Raw genomic sequence first — 6020 nt, 5'->3', positions numbered from 1 at the left:
ATTTGAGAAAAATGTCAAGCGGCCTATATTTTAATAGAAAGTCATTTCTAATTTCCTCGACTTAGTCAATAGATGGCAGTAAACTTTAACATAGAGAGAGCAGGTACATTTTCACAAAAGCGCTGAAGATTATACATGTGAACAAATAGTATGAACGATAGTAAATTGAAAAAATTTATATTTTTATAGAACTTATAAATACATTACTACTTTCGACAATTTATAACAAGTTACATTATATTACAGGTTTTGCCATGACAGGACTTCCTATTGTCATCCTTTTTTAATTACTTTAGCATGAATGGATCACCAAATGAGTATGATTACAGTAGGTGGAGCTGGTGAACAAACCATTTTAATTAACTACAATTTGAATGTTCTTTCTGGAAAATTCTGAACTATTTTTTCAGACCATAACGTATTTAATGCAATCGCATGTTCAACGAAATTGTAATGAACACATTTTTATTATAAAATTCACTGAAATCACGTATTTTTCAATACGTTAGATAAATAAATGAAATTTACTCTAAAATCAAATTAATAATTATAGCAACATATCACATATAAGTGTCCAAAGTAAAAGGTCTAAAAGAGCCTAAAAATATGTACATTAATGTTGCAAAATATATTTATATTTATGTGGAAATTATATGTGGCTGAAGTGAGCTTTTTTAATCAAAATGTAAAATAGAATATTAGGAACAAAAAATACATGTTGAATGGACGTTTCCAAGAAAAGTATACCTTAAAATTAATATCAAAATTGTGTCGCGATGATGCAGATTCACTCATAACCAACAACAACAAACTACAGTTATTCCGAATTATTGCAATTACAAATATGTAAGTACCTATATTTATAAAGGGACATAAGGTGTGTTAAAATTTTCAGCTGCAATTGATTCTGGTTGGTTGGATTCAAGCATTTTGATAAAAATAAAAAAATAAGGTCAAAATGACATAATAATCCTAAATTTTAAATATAAGCAAAATGTTGGAAAAGTATATACAAATAAATAGTTATGATATAATTCAATTATGTTTAAAATTGTTTTTTTTTTATTGAGATCTGGTTGTTTAACGTATCAAAATTGTGTGTCGGTGTAGTTTATCACTTGGATCTTAAGTGGAGACGGAACAAAACCGTGTTTTCGCCTTGTTTATCCATAATGTTACGCAATATCTAGTTATTCAATGATTTGAAATCACTTGATTAAGGATGTGCTAATCTCGTATTTTACACTCAGATATTCGAATTTATGATTTCCATTTATTTCCATTTTATATTTCCATGACTCATGTACTTACGGTCATAAAATCAGGTACTAGAGATGATTTCGTTTCATACAAGCTTAAATGAAAGATAATTGTAAACCCAAAGGCAAAAGCAATTCAACATTTCTTAACAGACTAAATTGGAAACATAAAATTAAAATTATAAACAACTTGAAGACTTCTCGCAATAAATATAGATCATACTCCAAAAATTTGTATTTCCTTGGTTGTTATTCTTACAATGATATCAAGGGTTGTTCGTCCATTTCATGTGATTGAAATCGACAATTGTTGATCTTAAATTCATCAATTTATAATGCATAATGAAACTTCTAACAAAACTCATTGTAATTTTGCAACATTATTTGTTTCAATTGGGAAGATTCCACAACAGAATTGCAGAAATGGAAAGAGATTGGATGAATAAACTAGCCATTACTTCTTTCAAGCTCTCCTAAATCTTCATAATCTTGATAAATCGTTGCAAAGTTTTATTGCCACTTCGTCTATTAGAAGAAAATATTGATTAAGTACTATCATTACTACATCAACACTCAAATTGGTACACAATTTGAAAACGAAATTCACTAAGGTTCTAGAAATAAAAACTATTAGAACACATTACTTACCCATAATATCAATAGAATCAACTCTCGACTTTAAGGAAGTTAGAATCGGAGCGGCAAGCACATAAATAACTTAATAATATAATAATAAATTAACTTGAAAATTTTATTATTTTAATTAGATATACAAAACAAATGTTTAATAAGCTGTTCAAATAATTCAATCCACCTGCACAAGGTACTTAAAAGTATACAGGGGGCACTATTACTCTAAAATAACTTTTAACAAATTTTCGAAACATTTACAATCCTCCAAGGCCGCCGAGAGACTTTTGGTGGCCCAGGGCAGAGTTTGGTCTCGAGGCCCCCCGAGACAAAATGGACAAAATCAGGAATTGTTCTTGACCTGATTAAATGTCTTATTTTTCCAATCCGTCTAAAACTTAATAAAAAATTGTTGCATGAGCTGAGGTTTTCTGAAACATCGTTACATCAATAGGTTAATAGGCTTATAGGACTAAAAAAATGCACTATAGTTTGAAAATGTTCAATAAAAATACAACTCTTTGCTATATTCTATTTTGTACATTTTAAAGTGATTTAAAATTTCTCATATTTTTTGTATGTGGAACTCAGTATGGCCTGAGAAAATAAGGTCTCTTGTGAGGCCCCTCTGGGCCTGAGTCCCGGGCAATCTGCCCCTTTGCCTCCTCTCTCGACGGCCATGTAACCGTCAATACTGCTTAACTTTATATTTACCTAATTGTACCAAAGTTTTAAATCAAAATGTTATAATAATTTGCCAAATGCGATTAAATTTGATGTACACATATGAGATTAGTAAAGCTGCCAAAGTTCATTACTTGGAGTCTATTTCATATAAATTTAACCTTTCCTTCTTCACCTTAGTACCAAATTAAACCTGTTGAATACTTTTTGTTTTATTACATAGTATAGTTTCTTTGTTCACTTAAGTTGATTTATTAATATAATAAGTACATATGGGATTTGGTATAGTCAAGTGGATACACGGAATCTTTTCTAGATTAGGTTGTTTATTGTGATCACGATCTTATATACAGGTCTGGAAACCAAGTCCAATTTCTATAGAGCGTCATGGTTTTCTTGTTGCCTGGTTTTTAAGTGTTTGAGATAGCCACAGCGTGAAGCTGCTATGTAGAGGGTAGATATGAAAATTTTGAGATAAAGAATGCAACCTAAAATCAGCGAAAACACTATACGCTGTCACCTTTGCTCCAATTAGGTTATTTTCTGTTATTTATATTTATTATAAATCATTTGAAGTTGCATACTTAATTTTTCGATCGAGGTATGAAGTTGTTTTAGTTATACCATTGTATAATGAATAGGATAGTAGGTTAACCTTATAAGGATATCATTTGACGAGGTGGACGCCATCAACAGTTGGCGTCCACAGCACGTATTTTCTTACTGTAGTAGCTTGAATTACGTGTTTTCTTAGCTTTGGTTGCCGAATTACCCCAATAACAGATGGCGCCAAAATTATTTAAAATATTATATTCAACCCTTAAGCTGTGTTGTAGTTTCTTGTTTTGGGTGTCTATAGCAAAGTTGCAATTTGAGTTCATTATTGTATTGTGTTCGTTCTGTTATTGTTGAGTTTCGTTGGTTGTGCATTTCGATTATTTTTTTATTTAAGAATCTTTGAACTTGGATATATATTTCATTTTTAAGGTAAGTGGATATTATTACAATTAATATACATCACTACTCTCTTAGTTAATATATTCAAATTATAAGAGACGCTAGATGTATAAATGCTACAGATTACAATTTCGAAAAGAAACTGTATATTTAGCGAACTACTTTCTAAAATGTATTTATATAACAAATAATCACTTCTACTTTTCAATTTTTTAGAAATGGCTGGAAATTAGTGGGTTTATTTCAAATGTGGACTAAGTAAGAGATCAGATCCTACAATTAAAATGTACTGATTTCCTGTGAATGACCCTACCAGATGTCAAAAATGGATCATACACTCGGGTGAGTTAATCTTAAGACAATTATTTTTCATAAAGGAATAAAAAATAGTGACAAAAAAATGAAATATTTGTGTGTATTGTGGTTTGATTTCCAATATTCAACAAGAAAAAGAATAATAATAATCAACGTTTTTATTTATAGTAGGTGTTTCAATAGTAAATGTGATTACTTGACCCAAAAATAACTAGATAGGCCATCGCGAGTAGATTCTACATGTTGTACTACATTTTTGGGGTTTTACAGTCTTCTTAACGAAGATTCAGGTTGTTTAGTGGATTGTGTCCATTTCTTTCTGGTCAAAATTCAGAGCTACTTTGTATATATTTTCTTGATAACACATTGTCCAAATGGGTCGGGTACTGGTTATAAAAAAAATAATTTCCAGAAAACAGAAATATTAGAATGTGAATAATGTTCCGAAGCAACACTATCATACTTTTTAAAAAATATTTTGAGAATTTGAAAAAGATTTAAAATTACAATAAATTTACTCAATTTGTTGGCCATTCAAATTTACCACTAACAATGTTGTAGCTGTAAAATGCACAAGGAATATATACAGGACCGTACTACTTGTAGTTTCTGATAATTTTTTCAAACGCTCAGTCTATAATTATTATAATTTTTTATCAACAATTTCATAAAAAGTGTAGTTATTATTGTTACTTTATTTAATATTTCTGTTCGATATTTTCTAATAAATTCATTTACTGAAACTTTGAGTGTTTTATTTAGTTATCTAATATGAAGGATGCAATTACGTCAGAGCAAAAATCCGTGATCCTGACGTTTATGCCAAAATCTAACATTTATTATTTACATTCATTTATTTCAATTTATTCATAATGTACTTCATAACTTCACATTATATTGAAAATACAAAATTTTAACTCATCCTATGTTGTTAATTTACAGTGGGTTTTGGGTTTGCAGTTGCAAATCAATTGAGTCCAATCTTGATCAATGTTCGATTTATTGAACAGGATTTCAAAAGTGCGTTCAAATAACAATAATAACGGAATAACAATTTTGGAGCACGTTTTTCTGTCGCCTTTCTTTTCGCTCGTGTCACTATTACATGAAACTGTCAAAAGGTGCTTATCGCCTACTAATTTTTAATAAAATGAGAATACATTAGAATACATAATTACCAACTTTGACTCTATATAAAACAAAAGTATAGTGTGAAGTAGGATAGGGTCAAGGTTGGGTTGGGTTCGGGTCAGCTGTCAATTGATCAATTCTCAACATCCTATTCTATTTATATTGAAATCCGCCAGTTTACAATTTAACTGAAAGTCCAAGCATTAGGTAATGCCATAAGATGTTTATTGTCCAACCGACCTCTGACCTGTTAGAGCCTTCATGCTAAAAAATCATCATCTAGGTATCTTTAGAATTATAAGCAACAAATAGATTTAGTAAGTTCCGATTATCGACGACGTCATTTCTTCAAGAAAGGACATATTGCAGAATTCTGCAATGTCATTAATTGAATTATTAGTACGATACTGTATTATGATACATCTATATATATAAAAGAAAGTCGTCTTAGTTACTCCACTTATAACTCAAGAACGGCTGAACCGATTTAGCTGAAAATTGGCAGGGAGGTAGTTTAGAGCCAGGAGAAGGACATAGGATTCTTTTTATCCCGTTCGACAGCATTCCCGTGTGACTTGACATGAAACGTCAGTCACTATAAAACGTGGTATAACAAAAAAGAATCAGACTTGACGTATAATGACAGATATGTAATGACGTATGGATGACAATTTGATAATTGTAAGAAATCAATAATAAAACTATTTCTATCAGTTCCAGAAATCACGATATTGAGATGAAGAGGAGATACATAACCGTGCTTTACTCTTGATCGAAGATATGTGTTACCTCAAAGTTTGTGATTTGTCATCAAATGGTCGTAATTTTGAGACAATAATCAAAATTCAAGGCCAGGTATATCATAAAAATGGATCTTTGATGCCAATGTCAAATGAAGATCCAAAATTTCTGCAGATCTATTTTATGGGCAATTGTGACGAACGTGTAACAACTCGATGCCAGTAAAATTTCATTGAACAAGCAGAAGAGAGAGCAATTCTATTGTCATTAGAATTATTTCAAATCAAATCACGCAGCCACAGC

Source organism: Diorhabda sublineata, chromosome 9 (assembly GCF_026230105.1).
Source record: "Diorhabda sublineata isolate icDioSubl1.1 chromosome 9, icDioSubl1.1, whole genome shotgun sequence".
NCBI classification, from domain to species: Eukaryota; Metazoa; Arthropoda; class Insecta; order Coleoptera; family Chrysomelidae; genus Diorhabda; species Diorhabda sublineata.
Note: the sequence above shows the minus strand (reverse complement) of the source record.